General features: G+C 34.2%; 1 protein-coding gene and 1 pseudogene across 2 annotated transcripts in view; both read right to left on the bottom strand.

Moving 5' to 3' along the window:
* LOC123796967 (actin-related protein 2/3 complex subunit 2 pseudogene) overlaps window positions 1-15,546 on the bottom strand; it is a 50,716-nt pseudogene extending 35,170 nt beyond the window's left edge.
* Window positions 1-18,755, bottom strand: part of KHDRBS2 (KH RNA binding domain containing, signal transduction associated 2) — a 541,301-nt gene that overhangs the window by 84,445 nt on the left and 438,101 nt on the right. The gene's annotated exons all lie outside the window — the stretch shown is intronic.

Raw genomic sequence — 18,755 nt, 5'->3', positions numbered from 1 at the left:
TTCAGTCGCTTTTATGCTCTGAAATATTGGTTGTTTTTAATTCTGGCCTATGTTATCTGTGACCAAAGAAAGAAGTATTGGGGAACACAAATTACTAAAAAATCCTATTACTTATAGCTGTTAGATGAGATTTGAGTGGTTATTATTTCTAGGCTTATTGTCAATTCAAACAAATCATTTGTAATGAGAGTGGAAGAATAGTTTTTTTTTTTTTCCCCAGCTGGAATTCAAATGTTGCTTTATCATGTAAAATATCAGTGTGAGAACAATTTGTTGGTATACATTTGACATCTAATTGTGAGACATTTATGTAGTATCATAGAAATATGTGTATTTCTATTTGGCTTTTTAAAAAGAGTCTTGCATATCATAGGCAAATGTAATGGCCCCTTGTTCTGAAAGATAGCATATATCTAATTAAATAAAACTCTGTTGTCAACTAAATTCATATAAGCTAATTTCATTTACACTTAATACTCCCAAGTTTTTTTTTTTGTTTGTTTGTTTTTTTGTTTTTTTGAAGTTAGGGTGCTGATTCCAGGAGAATAATTTTCAATTACAAGTTTTATTAAAACCAAACTGACTCAAGTTTAAACAAATCTGCCATTCCTACGAAGTAGTATGTTCACCGATTACGTTTATAGAAATCACATATATCATGATGTTTGAAAAGATGAACACAATTTTCCCTTAAATGTTATTTTTACATATTAAACCCAGATTACATGTAAAAATGATGAAGATGAATTATAGATGCAGTACACTGACATTAAGAGTAGGGTTTCTGAACTCAAAATTCTTGGGTCTGGATCACAGATTCTCTGCCTATTCGGGCAAGTTTTTAGCCTCTGCCTGTTTTCTCATCTGCAAAGTGGTTGCCATAAGAGTAGTTATCTTGTAATTTATCTAAGCCAAACAGTGCTGGCATCAAATCATCTTCAATAAATACTAACACCATGTTAGTAGTAATTATTTTTAAAAGCTACATATTCAGTCATTAGTCAGTATTTACTGAAAACCCGATGGAAGCAGAGTATGTGTAGATATTAGCAATTTGCTGAGACAAACTGAAAAGGCAAATTTGAGGATTTAAGATTGAAAAAGGCATAGGAGGAATACATGGACATGACAAGAAAGTCCTAGAGTTACTGCAGTAACTGGCAGTGAAAGCAAAAGTCAAAATTACATAAAATGGTTTATTATTAAATATGAAAGAATAAAGAAACAAATTTAAAAAGTGAAATCGCTAAGCACACAAACATAGAAAGAAAGAAAATGTAGGGGGCGCCTGGGTGGCACAGCAGTTAAGCGTCTGCCTTCGGCTCAGGGCGTGATCCCGGCGTTCTGGGATCGAGCCCCACGTCAGGCTCCTCCGCTATGAGCCTGCTTCTTCCTCTCCCACTCCCCCTGCTTGTGTTCCCTCTCTCGCTGGCTGTCTCTATCTCTGTCAAATAAATAAATAAAATCTTTAAAAAAAAAAGAAAGAAAGAAAATGTAGTGTATTTGGAGAGGAACTATCTATATGGCAGGTAACACATGTTTTAAAGACTTATATATGGTGATTAAGCCAAAAGAAAACACAAAAGAGTCAAATAAATTAGGGACCATGTAAATTATGTTTCTAAAATTTTATTTTAATGCACAAAGGCCAGCCTTTTGGGCTGCTCTTATAAGAATGGTGCCAGTTTGCCGTAATTTCTTTACTACTATATGTCTTATGACCAGGAGATTAATTTTCAAGATTTTTTTAAGGGTTAGAATTTCATAATTTAGTTAGTAAATTGAGTACTTTAAATGGATGCATGATCACATTTACATTGGTAACCAGTGAAAACCTACCTAAGAACATTTATGTCACAAGTATCTAGTAAAGGTGCTATTATACTTACTTTATTGTCAAAAATCAATCTTATTTTCTCCATGTGCCCAAAGCCCTACAGTTCATAAGTGGCAAAGAAAAAAAAAAAAAGATCTGAAGTCCTATTCTCTGAAACTCACACTGTTTTGATAACATTCATAGAGAGACATGAGATAGGACAGAAATCATAGAGGAGGATTAGAAAGTAATGAGAAAAGGAAAACACTGAAGATCTTAAAAACACTGTTCATTTGAAAAAAAAGCACAAAGAAGCAGGCGACAGAGGCACATTTGTCTTCAGACTCTGAAGAGGGGCTCAAACAAACACAAGGCAGCCAACACGGTACTTTAGTAATCACCTGCTTTCATGAAACAAAAGGGTAAAGTCCCATCGTTAATTAGGAATTGTACCCTTCCATGAGATTATTATTATGCACTTAATTGAAATTCTTGGGAAATGCTATTTTAGAAAGAAGGAGTATAATTATCTATTATTGGTGTTGCTTTGGGTACTGCTGAGTTGATTTAAACATACAACCCCTCGTAAAATCAATGGCATTTTATATCCACAACAAGACTATAGATCGTACTGACCAAAATGAGTAATGCACTTTCCATATTAAGGGTGCTTGTCAAAAGATGTCTTTATTAGAAATAAAACAAGAGATCCTTGTAAAAGTAAAATACTACCAGGATTTCCTCATTAGGTACGCTTCTACCTTTCCCTCTTATTTTGAAGCATTTCCCCTTCAGTTTCATCAAGATTTCTAATCCATTAGACTTGAAAGATGCTTAAATGAATGCAACTTAAAGCAGCAATTGCTACAGAAATTAATCAAGGCTTTCACAATACACCTTACTTGCAATTTTTTTTTTAAATAAAAGCAGAGGCAGACAACGGCAGCCTGAACCAGCAAGAATAATTCTTTAACAGCAGTTCAGCTTAAACAAAAACAAAAACAAAACAACCTCTTCACCTGCACTGTTCCACCTGGTCCTCAAAATAACTCTAAAGTAATCATTTGCATTTTCTCTTTTAATCCATTTTTCTGATGAGTTCTTCATTGATTTTTAAATTAAACTACCTTGTGTTTTGGAACAAACCTAATTTTCCTATGGTATATTTTCTTTTGTTAAATTAGCATTATCATTGCTGGATACAGTTTACTAGTATTTAGTTTAGGATATTTTGCATCTGTGCTCATTATGAGATAATTTTATCGTGTTTTTTTTTTCTGTGAATTTGTAAATTTAATCCAAAATCTCCCATTTATTGGCACAAAGTTATCTATAACACACTTTTGTTATTTGCCTGCCCATAGTTGGGTCTCCATTGTGAGTTTTGGTAATTTGTGAATTATCTCTTTTTTTAGGTATTTAAATCAGAGGTTTGCCAAATTTATTTTTTCCTTCTTAAAAAAAAAGAATCAGGGCACCTGGGTGGCTCAAATTGTTAAGTGTCCGAGTCTCAATTTCGGCTCAGGTCATCTCGGGGTTATGACACTGAGCCACATGAAGGGCTCCCCTCTCAATGAGGAGCTTATCCCTCTCCTTCTGCTTCTCCCCCCAAAATAAATAAATAAATCTTTTAAAAAAAATCAATTTCTGGCTTTTTTTTTTTTTTGAACCTCTCTTGCAAATGCTTCTATTTCGTCAACTTCTGTTATCTTCTACCTTTTTCTTTGGAACTGTTTTACTTTTTTTTCTCTTTGTTTTTGTGTCTTGGTTCATTAAATTTAAGCTGATTTTCTTTATTAGTATGTATTTAAGGGTCTTAATTTATTTCTAAATACTGCTTTAATTATATTACCCAAGTTTTAATTTGTAGCATTTTTATTTTCATTGAATTAAAAATATTTTCTAATATCCATTAGGATATTTTCCTTAAAGCACTGGTTATATAAAATGTTTCTTATTGCTTTAAATACACTGATGTCAGAGAAAATTCTCTGTATGCTCAGAGTTCTTTGAAGTAGGATGGATTTCCTTTTTAAAGATTTTTTATGATAAATCTTCTTAAATTATCTCATGTGCCTGACAAGAGTGTGATTCTGAAGTTCTTGAGTGCACTGCAAACAAGTTAAAATCATAACAAGTTACAGGTATATCGAAGCTTTTAGCATTACAAAGATAACCCTGTTCCTATCACTTTTTTTTTTTACCTATCATTCTGCTTAGATATTAACATAACTAAATTTTTTTAATTAATTGATATGTATTTCCATCCCTTTACTTTATAATAATTGTCTTTTGACTTAGTCCGTTTAGAAGTATTGCAATTACTGATATATTTGGATTTAAATCCTATCATTTTATCTTATTTCTTGATTTGTCCTGTGTGTTGTATTTTTTGTCCTTCTATCTTAAATTTGTTGAAATGTTTTTTTCTTATTCTATGTTTTGCTGTCTGCTAGTTTGGAAATTGAACCTTCTGTTTCTATTCTTGATTTGTCTCTCTAACTTACTAAGGTCTTTATTGTGCCATAGTTATCATACTTATCAAAGTGCAGTCTAAGGTTAATATCTGTATGAACACCTTAAAAAATAGGACATTAAGAACGCTTTAATCCCATCCTCTGCCCCCCTGCCCTGATGCATATGCTACTCATTTATATATAAATTTGCTTTATATATTTAAACTCTATATGATTTTAATCATGTTATTATTTTATCTTAATAATATGTGTCCACTTTTAAAAGCATATTTTAATATTTTTGCTCATTCTTGAAATTTATAAGTTCCATCTGGAATCATTTTTTTCTATATCATTTTAAAATGTTCTTTAATAAGGATCTGCTGGTGGATTGGCAATATTTTAGTTTTGGCACTTTGAAAATATCATTCCTGTCACCTTACTTCCATTGTTGCTCATGAAAAGTCAGAATGACAACAAGTGATTACAAAATGGAATATAATTTTAAAAATACTGTCCCCAAATGAACAAGTCACCTAGAAGTAAGTATAAATTTAGTACCGAATATTCTGAATGCAGAAATATATCGTGTTCTTGAATTGAAAGACTCCGTATCATAAAGAGGTCAGTGCTCCCTAAAGTAATCTACAAATACAATGCAGCTTCCAAAAAAATCCTAAAAGGTTTATACATATGTGTGTACATCCTGAAATTCATATAGAAAACAGCCAATAATAGCCAAAAAGATTAAGAAGAGTAGTGTGGGGTTTTCTCTACTTAATTTCGAGAGTTATTACAAAGCTTTGGTGACTGGTATCTTTGAATTTATATAAGGATAAAAACAAAAGCTGAGAGAAAGCTGAGAAATGGATCACACATATATGTAAACTTAGTATATGACAACGTAGACATTATAAATCAGTAGTGAAATGATGATGAATCTACCTCACCACGTTTATAAAATAGGTTTCAGATAAAGATCGAAATCTAAAATGTGAAATGTAAAAAATAGAAGTAAATATGGGATAATATATGTATGTCATTGTGTATGGTCAGCGTTTTTTAAAGTAATTTATAATTATTGTATAATTTAAAAAATTGATTCAGAGATACCAACTTGCTTTTGCAAATTACAACATCTGCTACAAACCAAAGCAAACAATTATTTTTTAATGGTTATATGCACATATTTGTGTTCCTAGTGCACTTTCACTGATTTTCCCAGATCCTACCTCATAAAGAGACGAATATCATCAACAGCTATAGCATTTCCTCTGAATTATGAAGGTGTTAATATCATATGTTATATTAAGAACAGTTCACATGGCAGTGGGCAATGACAATTTACCTAAGTGATGATTTCAGTACTGCTTTATAGTTTAAATTCAGCATGCTGCCAGGATAGTAACACACATAGAGTATTACTTTGGTCAAAAGAGCGTTAGATATAGTAAGTGCTAAAACCAACTTATAAAATAAGAGTAATCAAGGTCTTAGAGAGTTTTGGTGGTATAGTACTAAGACAATGGATATCTTTTTTTTTAAAGATGTATTTATTTGAGAGAGAGAGAGGAAGAGGGGAGGAGCAGAGGGAGAGGGAGAGAGAGTATTAAGCAGACTCCTCACTGAGCACAGAACCCAACAAGGGGCTCAACCTTACAACCTTGCCATCATGACGTGAGTGGAAACCAAGAGCCAGCGGCTTAACTAACTGTGCCAGGAGGCACCCCGACAATGAAATCTTTATATACTACATTAATAGTTCAATTTACTGACCTCTCACCATGTGCTGAGCAGAGTTTCAAAAATTTCATATATTATTTTGTTTGATGATCACAATAAACCTGGAAGGTACAGTTATTACTCATTTCACTGATAGGGAAACTGAGGCTTAGTGATCCAACAACGTGTCTGAGATCAGAGTAAGTTGCAGAGCCCAGCAAATGCAGCCCAGGAATGATCCCAAAGTCCTGGTCATTAATGACAACTTTATAATTGTCAAGTAAGTTGTTTTCTCCAGAAGGGAGAAGGATGTTTTCTGTGGCATGTTTGCTAGCATTACTCTAAGCTGTTGAAGCATCTGTACATTTTAGTGGTGGACAATTTTTATCTAGCATCAACTTTAAAGTAAGTTCGATGTGATAGCTTTTTAGTTGACTGGATGAGAATTAACTAATAAACGTTTTTTAGAAATGGTGTTTTTATCTCAGATGATATTTGAAACGTTATCAAATGATATAAAAGAACGTGGAATCAAAACAGTGGAAGCTTTGCAAATTATGAAACTGCAGCAAAATCTGAAATAAACTCAAGATTTCCTCATAAAGTTCAAGCAAAATAAGTTCATTACAAGTTTTAGAAAGTTGTAGTCACAAACACATGTTTTAAAAAGTGTGTCCCTGAAGACTGTTTAATCAGAGAATTTTAGTGAAGCTGACAAATTCCGCCAGGAATTAAGGAAAAATTAATGTTTTCTTTTGCGTATTTCCTATACTATCTTCTAGTTATGTATATGAGTCTTCTTATCTATATGCTAGAAATGCTGTACTCAAAGCATTGAGGGGCACGCTATTGAGAAATGCCAGGGAAAGAAAATGAATGATTGGGCGTGGCTTCAATCCAGCACAAACTCAACACAAAGAACAGTCAAAGGGAGGCTGTCAGTTTATACAGAAGATTAAATCTTCCGCTGAGAAACATTTTGCAGATAATAACTTGATGGGGACCGCATGCCCTCAGAGCTGTACTTGTAATACACAAGTACTTGCACATCTTTAAAAACTGCTTTACTTAAGGTAGGCATATTGAATCCAGTGATATAAATTATATATTTTTAAAAAAATCAATGCTCACTAGTGTAAGAAGAAAAAGATGGTTTTGATGCCACTTTTATTTCAATTTCATTTTTCTTCCTTTAGTTTTATGGAAGGTTTTATTTGCCAGTTTTCTTATTTGTGTATGACCTTTCCAGATCAGTGCAGCTATCCTTCGTCCCTCCCCTGAAGATCATTTTTACATTTTACCTCTTTCTTCTTACCATAAAGTATGTATTTGAGTAATGGATAATATACTATACTCCAGTTTGTTTATTGCTCTGGTTAACTTCAATCATTTTTTTTCGATTGACCTGAGTACTTTTTTTTCTGAAATAGTGAGGGTTACCATCATTGTACTATCACAGAATCCCTGAATGCTGGGATGTTCCGAGGGAAGTGAAGGGAGTGAACAAGTAACACAGCCTAGAGGTTAAGAGCATGGGGTCTGGAACAAGATGGAATGAGTGTTAGCCTCAACTCTGTCAGTTTTAGCTAAGATGGTTTTGTTTCCTCATTCTGAAAATGATAATATTAATACAGTTGCTCTTCCCACTTTCTAGGGTATTGAATATACTAGTATTCTATAACTTCATTTATTGACTGAGATAGTCATGATTGGGCTTTTATTATTTGAGAAGTGATGTAAAACAGATAAATAAGCTTGAAACATGTTATTCAACTCTTTTCCACTAGTACAGAGAGTTGGCTTCCTTGGAAATGGAATGCCTGAAGAATTTTCAAATTATGTAATTTTTGATAGGTAACCCATAACATTCAACATATATCTATTAGTGTTTCCTTTACTCAACAAATATTAACTAAATGCCTATTATCAGCCAAGCATGATTCAAATGATGAGAGCTTGGTATTAAACAAAGCAGGCATCAATTTATATTCACAAAACTTACCTTTGAATCTATTCCTCTTAAAGGTTACATAAAACCTACCAGCAAATGGTTTTATATAAGTAAATATAATGGTCATATAATTGAAAAAAATAATATAGTGCAGGACGACAAAAGAACCACACAAATGCTTAAGGAATTTGAAAAATAATACCTAGCATGGCTACCATAATTTTGGTTATGTATAAGATTCCCTTCATACTTGAAAAGTGTAATGGTTATATTTAAAAGGGGCCATTTACTTAATTTTCACAAACTTTCAAACAATGCAATTTAATACCATGTATGTCACAGCAATCATTTATAGGAACAGATGGTTTCAGTTGAAAATATATCATGGAGTATGACAACTGTCCATTATCTAATGAGAATTCTTTATTACACTATAAAATGCTAATAATGAACTTGAACTTCCAAGCTACCTGTATTTTATATTTTCATATAAATATATATGCAAAACAAAATGTGCAGAACGAATATCACCACAGTTTTCTAAATTATGTAAGTGATAATAGAGAATAAAACTAAGAAGTCTGGCCTTTTATGAAAAGAAGGTTCTGCTTTAGTAGAACATCTCTGGGGCACCTGGGTGGCTCAGTCCGTTAAGCCTCCAACTCATGATTTCGGCTCAGGTCATGATCTCAGTGTTGTGAAATTGGGCCCCGTGTCAGGCTCACATTGTGCGTGGAGCCTGCTTAAGATTCTCTCTCTCCCTCTCCTGCTCTGCGTCCCCCGCCCCCACCTGCTCATGTGCTCTGTCTCTCTCTCTCTCAAAAAAAAAAAAAATCTTGATGTATTTTTAAGCAATTTCTCTGTAAATTAACAGAATTAAAAAAAAACAACAACTAAATAGCACTGAAGATACCCAGCTGAACATACATTTTTTTTTTTTGCCATAAAAAGAAGGAAAGATGAGGGTCCTGTTTCATGTTGCAGTTAGGGGAAGTAAGAAATTGAGTGAAGGGGAAAATGTTTGTCCACCATGAGACGACATACTATGCCAAACACAGGGCTACGTGGTTTCCCATCCATGCATAATAGCATCCTAATACCTCATTAGTTGCATCTGAGATATATTTCATTAATTTTCATCACAACCTAGTTAGATAGGTATTAGTACCACCATCTTTCTCAACAGCGACACATGAGATCAAGTCTTCAATTTGGAAGAGACGAGAGAAGCATGAGCGTAACCTGTTACAAAGAAAAATAGTAACTGATCTTCAAGACTTCATCATGTTCATTCCGCAAACATCTTTTTAAGCACTTCGCAAATACTGGGCACTCTCCCAAATAGATTAGTGTGTTTTCTTTTCCACTGCCAAACTCTGGGCTATCAGGCCCTTTCTAGGAAATGCCAAGTTCTACCCTCATTGGTTATATCTCACGTGCATTATCTAACATCACCCAGTTATACTATAGTAGTCTCTTCAGGAAGAACAACTCACTGATCTACAAAATAGCTTGATAATAGCATGTCAGCATGTCATACATGGAAACACACACAGACACACACACACAACTACTTCAGACAAAAATACATGCACTGGTAGAAACAATCTCAGCCTTTTGACTGAAAAAATATTTCTTGATTTGATTAGTGAAACTATCTCCAGGCAGAGTGGTCATTTTTTTGAAAATTGAAATATAGTTGACATATAACATTGTGTAGCTTTAATGTGTACAATGTACTGATTTGATACATTTGTACATTATAATATGATTATCACCTTAGCATTAGCTTACACCTATCTTCACATAATTGTCATTTCTTTTTTGTTGTAGGAATAATTACTATCTAGTCTCTTAGCAACCTTGAAGTTTATAGCTCAGTATTGTTGAGTATAAGCACAATGCTTTGTGTGTATTGGCTCTCCAGGACTTACTTATTTACTAGTTCCCAATTTAGACTCTTAAGCAAGAGTCATCCCCACTTCTTCCCGAGCCCCTGGTTAAAAAACAAAAAACAAACACAAAACAAAAAAAAAAAAAACAAAAAACCTGAACTAAACTATATTCTACTGTTTACAAGCTTGGTTTTTTTTTTTTATATTTTAGATTTTACATTTAAGTAATACCATACAGTATATGTCTTTCTCTAACTTGTATCATGTAGCATAATGCTATCAAGGTCCATATGTGTTGTTGCAAATAGCAGGATTTCCTTCTTTCTCATGGCTGAACAATATTCCTTGTGTTTATACACCACAAATTTTTAATCAACTCATCCATCCATTGAAGTTGTTTCTATATCTTGACCATTGTGAATAATGCCGCAGTAAACAAGGGAGTGTATACATATCTTCACACTCCTGTTTTCATTTTCTTTAGATATATAGCTAGAAGTGGAGGTGCTGGATCATATGACAGTTCTATTTTTAATTTTTTAAGGAGCCTCCATACTGTTTTCCACAGTGGCTGAACCAATTTACATTCCAACCAACTGTGTACAAGAGTTCTTTTTTCTCCACATTCTTGCCTACATTTGCTATACATTTGCATATATATTTACATGAAAATATAAAATACAGGTAGCTTGATGATCCCTGTTCTAACTGGTGTGACGTGCTATGTCATTGTGGTTTTGATTTGCATTTGCCTGATGATTATTGATGTTGAGCATCTTTTCATGTGCCTGTTGGCCATCTATATGTCTTCTTAGGAAAAAATATCTATTTAGCTCCTCTGCCCATTTTTAAAATTAGGTTGTTGTTGTTGTTATGTCTTGTATGAATTCTTGATATATTTTGTATTACTAACCCGTTACCCAACAGGTATATATTTTGCAAATATTTTGTCCCATTCTATAAGTTGTCTTTTCATTTTGTTGGTTGTGTCTTTTGCTACGCAAAAGCTTTTTAGTTTGATGTAGTCCTATATTTGCTTTTGTTGCTTGTGGCTTTTGGTGTTATATCCAAAAAGTCATTGCCCAATCCAGTGTCAAGGATTTTCTTCCCCATGTTTTCTTCTAGGAGTTTAAAGGTATCAGGCCTTATGTTTAAATCTTGAATCCATTCGAGTTAATTTTTGTGAATGGTAAGATAGGAATCCAATTTCACTTTCCTGCATGTAGTTATTCAGTTTTCCTAACACCATTTGTTGAAGAGACTATCTTTGCCCCACTGAGTGGTCTTGCTTCCCTTGTCAAGTATTAGTTGACTATATATGTGGGGATTTAATTATGGGCTCTCTATTCTGTACCATTGGTCTAGTGGGTCTATTTTTATCCAGGACCATATTGTTTTAATTATTATAACTTGTAGTATAATTTGAAATCAGGAAGTGTGATGCTTCTGGCCTTGTTCTTTCTCAGGATTGCTTTCTCTGTTCAGGGTCTTTAGTGTTTCCATACACATTTTAGGATTGTGTTTTCTGTATCTGTGAAAAATGCCATTGTACTTTTGTTAGGGATTACATTGATCAATAGATGGCTTGGGTAGTGTGGACATTTTAACAATATTAATTCTTATGATCCATGAACACAGAGTATCTTTCCATCTGAGTCTTTTTAAAATTCTTTTTTTTAACCCATCCCCCACCCACCTCCCCTTCAGTAACCCTCAGTTTGTCTTTAAGAGTCTGTTTCCTGGTTTGCCTTTCTCTCCCTCCCACCCCATGTTCATTTCTTTTTCTTAAATTCAAATTCTTTCATCAAGGTCTTACAGTTTTCACTGTACAGATTTTTCACTTCATTGGTTAAATTCATTCCTAAGTATTTTATTGTTTTTGATGCTACTGGCAGTGAGATACTTTTATTTCTTTTTCAGGTGTTTCCTTGCTAGGGTGTAGAAACAGCACTGATTCTTGTACATTAATTTTATATCCAGCAACTTTATTGAATTCATTGATTAGTTACAAGTCTTTAGGATTTTCTATGTGTAAGATATTATCATCTGCAAATAATGATAATTTTACTTTTTTTTCAATTTGGATTTTGTTTTTTCTTACCAATTGCTCTAGCTAGGACTTCTTATACTTTGTTGAATAATAGTGGTGAGAGTGGGCACCGTTGTCTTCTTCCTGATCTTAGAGGAAAAGCTTTTAATTTTTCACCATTGAGTGTAATATGAGCTATGAATGTGTCATATATGACATTTATTATGTCATAATATAATTTATTATGTTGAGGTATTATCCTTCTATATCCAGTTTGTTGAGGGTCTTAATCATAAAAGAATGTTGTTTTTGTCAAATGCTTTTTCTGCATCTGTTGAGATGATCATATGATTTTCATCTTTCATTTTGTTAATGTGGTTTATCAGTTGATTGATTTGCACATGCTGAACCACCCTTATATCCCAGGGATAAATCCCACTTGGTCATGATGTATAATCCTTTTAATATGTTGTTGAATTTGGTCTGCTAATATTTTGTTGAATATTTTTGCATTTATATTCATCAGAGATGTTGGTCTATAGTTTTCTTATCTGCTTTTGGTATCAGGGTAGTCTAGTCTTATGAGTTTGAAAACATTTGTTTCTCTTCAGTTTTTTAGAAGGAGTTGAGAAGGACTGGCATTAATTCTTCTTTAAATGTTTGGTAGAATTCAATTAAGCCCTCTGGGTCTGGGCTTTTCTGTGTTGGGAGGTTTTTGATTACTGATTCAGTCTCTTTACTTGTTATTGGCTTATTCCAATTTTGTTTCTTACTGATTCAGTCTTGGTGGATTGTATATTTCTAGGAATATATCATTTCTTCTGGTTATCCAATTGTTGCCATTTTATGATCCTATGTATTTCTATAGAAGCAGTGTAATGCCTCTTCTTTCATTTCTGACTTAAGTCTTTCTTTTCTTAGTTTAACTAAAGGTTTGTCAATATTGCTTATCTTTTCAAACAACTAGATCTTAATTTCATTGATTTTTTCCTATTTTTTTCTGTCTCTATCTAATTTATTTTCACTCTGATTTTTGTTATTTCCTTTCTCCTGCTAACTTTGGGCTTATTTTGTTCTTTTTCTATTTTCTGGGGGTGTAAAGTAAGGTTGTTTATTTAAGATTTTTCTATTTTCTCATATATGACAAACCTTTAGTTAAACTAAGAATAGTATAATATAACAGTGGAGTATCAGTATAAACTGCCTTCTCAAAACTGCTTTTGCAGCATCTATAGCTTTTGGTATATTGTGTCTCCATTTTCATTTGTTTTGAATTTTTTTTTAATTTTGCTTTTAATTTTTTCTTTGATCCACTGCCTTTCCAGGAAACCAGTTTTAATGTTTAATTTCCACGTTTGTAGATTTTGCAGCTTTCCTCTTGTTTACTTCTAGCTTCATACCGTTGTGACTAGAGAAGACACGTGGTGCAATTTCAGTCTCCTTAAATTTGCTAAGACTTGATTTGTGTCTTATCATATGGTCTAACTGGAGAGTGTTCCAAATGCACTGGAAAAGAACATACATTCTACTTCTGTTGGAGATAATGTTCCAAAAATGTCTTTGGGATTAATTTGGTCCAAAGTATGGTTCAAGTCCGTCATTTCCTTATTGATTTTTTTTGTCTAGCAAATGAGCTAACTATTGCTTTGGGTGGGGTACTCAGTTCCTCTACTATTACTGTATTGTTGTTTCTCTCTTAAAATCTGTTAGTAGTTGCTTAATATATTTAGGTGCTCCAGTGTTAAGTGCACATATATTTATGATTGTTATATTTCTTGATGGGTTGACCCTTTTATCATTATATAATGACCTTCTTTTGTTACCATTTTTGGTTTAAAGTTTATTTTGTCTGATGTAAATATAGCTATCCCTGATTTCTTTTGGTTTCCACTTGTATGAAATATCTTTTTCCATCCATTCTCTTTCAGCCTGTGTGTGTCTTTAAAGCTGAAGTGAGTCTTGTAGGCAGCATAAACTTGAATGTTGTTTTTTTTATCCATCCAGTCACTCTGTGCATTTTGATTGGTAAATTCGGTTCATTTTCATTTAGAGTTATTGATATGTGAAGGCTTACTAAGGTCATCTTATTGTTTTGTATTTCCATTGTTTCCTTTTCCCTTTGTTTTTGCTTGTCTTTGTAAATTGGTGATTTTCCTTGGTATGTTCTGTTTCCCCTTTCTTTGTCTTCTATGCTAGTTTTGCTTTGTGGTTACTATGAGGCGTCTCATAGATAAAATAGTCCATTTTAAGCTGATAGCAACTTAACTGTGATCATCTATAAAGGCTTCGCCCCTTTACTCCCACCCTTTCGTAGTTTTGATGTCATTATTTACCTCTTTTATTTTGTGTATTTGTTAACATATCACAGTAGCTATAATTACTCTTAGTACTCTTTTCCTTTCATCTTTATACTATAGTTAAGTGGTTAACTCACCCATCATCCTAGTACAGATTTAGTTTTCTAAGTCTGACTGTATAATTACCTTCCCCAGTGTGCTGTAAACTTTCATGTTTTCATTCACTGATTAGTCTTTTGATTTCAGCTTGAAGAACTCCTCTTAAAATTTCTTGCATGTAGGTCTAGTGGTGGTGAACTCACTCAGCTTTTGCCTAGGAAAGTATTTATTTCTCCTTCGTATCTGAAAGATAACTTTGCTGATTAGAGAATTCTTGGGTGGCATTTTCTCTTTCCCTTTCAACACTTTGAGTATGTCATTCCACTCTCTCTGATGAGAAATCCATTGATAGACTAATGTGGGTTCCTCTGAGGGTTACAATCTCCCCCTCCCCCACCTCTGCCCTGCTGTTTTAAGAATTCTTTTCCTATCCCTGATCTTTGACAATTTCATCATAATGTATCTTGGAGAGGTTTTTTTTTTTTTTTTTTTTTTTTTTGCATTGAGATAATAGAAAGGGTGATCTATTTGCTTTGTAAACTTAGATGTCCAATTCTCTCCCTAGGTTTGGGAATTTCTCAGCTACTATTTACATAAATTTTCTGCTCCTTCCTCCCTTTCTTCTCCTTCTGGAATCCCAAATATTCCAATATTTGTTCTTTTGATGAAATCCCACAGGTCATGTAGGCTTTCTTCAACCCTTTTCATTCTTTTTCCTTTGTTCTCTTCCAACTGGTTTATTCCAAAATTCTTATCCTCTAGCTGACTTATTCTATCTTTCGTTTGCTCTACTCTGCTGCAGATGCCTTTTTATTACATTTTTCATTTCATTTTATTGAGGTCTTTAGCTCCAGAATCTCAGGTTGGTCCTTTTTTATGATTTCTATCTCTTCAGAAAAAAATTCTCATTTTCATCGTTTTTTTCTCCCCCAAGATCTCTTTGAACTGTCTGAGTTTTCTTGTGGCTTATTGCGTTTCTCCAAAACAACTGTTTTGCATTTTGATGGCATGTTGCCTTGATTTTCCATGTTCTTTTAGTTTTGTGCTGCTGCTTTCACACTTGAAGTGGAAGACACCCCTTAAGTCTTTGCTAATTGCCTTCTGATTAGGAATTCTGTTAGAAGATGTTTTTATCATATGGGATTTTATCCGTCTTTGTATGGGCCTACCTGTTCCACTGTATTTGCTCCCTCTTGTGGCAGCATTTTGAGTCTCTGGTTCTTGCAAGTCACCAGACTGGCTACTGGAAAAGTCTGTTTTATTTCCAGAAGATGGCACCATCGCTCAAATTTGTGGTTTCTTCTGGCCCACAAGACTGTGGCCTATTTTCTGAGTGTATATCTGTTTAAGAGCTCTCTTGCCACAGCACTCAGGAGTGCACACAAAGAACCTGCCACAGGGTTGGGGGAGCTGTGACTTTAGCCCCTCAGGATGGTGCCTGCAGATCTGTGGACCTAGTACAGAGTTCCCAGGGTATGTTATTCCCAGAGGCTAGTGGACTTTCTACTGAGTAGTCTGCAAAAACCAAGTCCCCTATCTGTCTCTTTCCCGATCTCCTCCGTTCCTGCAAGTCAGGAAGGTTCCATGTCAGTCCTCTAGGTATTGCTGGAAAGAAATGGTTTCTATGTCGGTATCCCACACAACTACTGAGATGACCAGATGATCATTCACTGTTCTCCACCTGCCCTCCACCCCCCACCACACACAGAAGAGGTCAGTGCTGCTGGATAGAGCAGCCCCATGCAATGTTTCCTTGGTGGGGAGGGTGGCATTAGGAAAGTTTCTTTTACTGCTGCCTCCTCTGTGAACAAACTTACGTGTGTGTGTGTGTGTGTGTGTGTGTGTGTGTGTATTTTTTTTTTTCCTCCCTTCAGTGGTGTGCTGGAATCTCCCCTAGGGAAGGCTAGGCTTCAGAAAATTCTCTCTCATGTGTGGGTATGTGCCCAGTCAACACTCTCCAGGTTTTTTCCCAACGGCGGCAAGAGAGGTCTAACATGTTCACTGTCTCCTTTGGTTCCATACCTTATACCAAGGTCTGTGTGCCTATTATTGGATGCACAGGTGGGTGAGACTTCTCCCGGGACATTTGGTGTCTGGTGCTAGATCCCACAACACCCACAAAAGCACTTTTGTTTGTTGATGGGTATCTGTTTCATTGTTTAAAAAGGGGAATAAAAATGAGGAACACCTTACATTGCCATGATGCTGACATCACTTTCCAGAGGGGTCATTTTGATGCGTCCATCACATTGTTATCAGACTATGTGCACAGCTCATTCTGCATATGAGTAGAAACACACAAATAGAGAAACAAAGAACCTTCTGCAATGTAAATTATTCATCTTAATGTTCTTGAGCATGAAGATGCCCAATATGTGTTTTTACTGCCAAAGCAGCAAAGAAAATGCAAGACCACATTTTGTGCCAGTGAAATTTGTTTAAAGCCATGTAACATCATTAGAAAAGAGTGATTAGTTATGGTTAGTTTGGTTAAAGAATACTATAGTTAGTTCATAAGTATAAAACATAAATATTTTTTAGTACAAATGCCTTTTATACTGTCTGCTAAGGTAATCTAAAAAACTATAGAATTTTATGACATTAGAAGGACTTATAAATTGTAAATTTTATATAATTCTCCTTGGCCATAACAATCATAAAGGCAAATAATTATCTTTTCTTTCTTAGTATGTTAATGCATTGGGTAATGAGGCATTTTAACTTATTTAATAGTTAAAAGATAAAATTGAATCTATACTTTTTATGTTTTTCAGTTGTTATTTTGTAGTTTTCTCTTAAATGAACAAAAAGCCCTATACATTTTTATAGTAGCATATGTCTGTTGTGTATATAGATAGACATATACTAATGTATGCATAAGACAAAAAAACTGCTCCATTTATTTAATTCTTTAAGTAATTATATAGTTACAAAGTTAAAGTTGTCGAATTTCACTGAAAATAAAAAGAAAATTAAAGAGTTGATGAAGACTGATACCCTCCATTTTTGTGGCCTTTTTAGCAGTCATCAAATACGGAGTCGAAGGACCAAGAGAAAAACTATTCTGTGCTTAGCACATCGATAAGGCCACATATTCTTTCACTAAGCTTCGCAGCATCGGTCATGAATTACAGTACAGTAAGTTTTAAATGCTGCAGTTTTTTGTCCCCCAGGTATCTATTCCAAGACATTATACATTATTTTTAGAGCATTAAATAGGCAGTCAGAGATATCTAAGCAGTCAGAGATATAAGCTGTATAAGTGTCCTTTTTTCCCCTTTCATTTCATCATTTTGAATATCTTGAGGGCTTTTCGCTGCAGAGTCCTGCTGCTCTAAGCTAAAAAAAAGAAAAGTATTCTTATTTCTAAGCTTACTAGGTCTTTCTTTTACATAGTTCATGGTTTCGTGAATAATGTATATGTTCAATCAAGAGATATTGCCATCATCATGACACCTTAATGAAACAAAGTAATGACTTAGAATTTCTAAGAATTTTCGAAATAAAAAAAAAATAAAGCACAATAATCACAAAACTTCTTTTGGTGGCTATTTTTAGTTAATTCCCTTCCAATTGGAGTTTCTCAAATAAATCCTCTTGACATATAAAACCAAAACCTTCATCACACTACTATGACTCTGAATTTCTCCACTTTGTTATATCCACTCAGGCATGGAATGTACTAATGTAATATTTAGAAGAAACAAAATAGTGGATGGGCAGTAAGAAGTTTGAGGTCTACCCTTTACTTTGTGTGTCCCCCTACATCTACCTCCTTCTATTTCCAACACTTCGTAATTCCACCGTGGTTCCATAGTGCTCTGAAAATGCAACTGATTATTGCATGTGACAGTTATAAAGTAGCAAGTTATGCGTATTAATTAGAACATCTGATTATCTGAGTTATGTGTGTGCCAGTGTAAATGCACATGCATCCTTAAGTAATGCGATTTTCTCTATAATATGCCTAGAAGAATGACTGCAGAAGGCATTGTTTTCACATCCTAATTTCAGGTTTAAAATCGCAATGATGCTGCTTGGGCTTGTGCTAGTGTCTGTAGGTTCTTTATTCTTTGGATAAAATCAGAGTTCTTGGTCCCTGATTAATCTTGGCACAAAACTTTTATAAAGAAAATGATTAAGAAACTAATTTCATGTTTTTGTGTTCAAATCCTATACAGAGGAACTACATGCTGCTACATGTTATATTTTTAGAAGAGAAAGTCAGATGATCGTGTCTAAAAATATGTTTTAAACATAGTTTCTCTCACCATGAACACGAGGGGCTTTAGTCAGGGGATCACAACTGCTCCTTTTTCCTGTGCCTTGGCTCCCCTGGTTCCTTCCCCATGAGCAGCAAAGCAAATGATACCTGTGTCTCAGGACTGTTGTATTCAAATAGTCTGGCTCCACACTGGAGAGCAGTTGCATAGTAGTATAGTCACTAGGACATTTACCTACTTTAACAAAAACTAATTGGAAAAAATCTC

This window comes from Ursus americanus, chromosome 29 (genome assembly GCF_024610735.1).
Source record: "Ursus americanus isolate L20-20 chromosome 29, mUrsAme1.1.p, whole genome shotgun sequence".
In the NCBI taxonomy this organism is placed as follows: Eukaryota; Metazoa; Chordata; class Mammalia; order Carnivora; family Ursidae; genus Ursus; species Ursus americanus.
The sequence above is the reverse complement of the archived record's forward strand: the minus strand, read 5'-3'. Positions and strand labels throughout refer to the sequence as shown.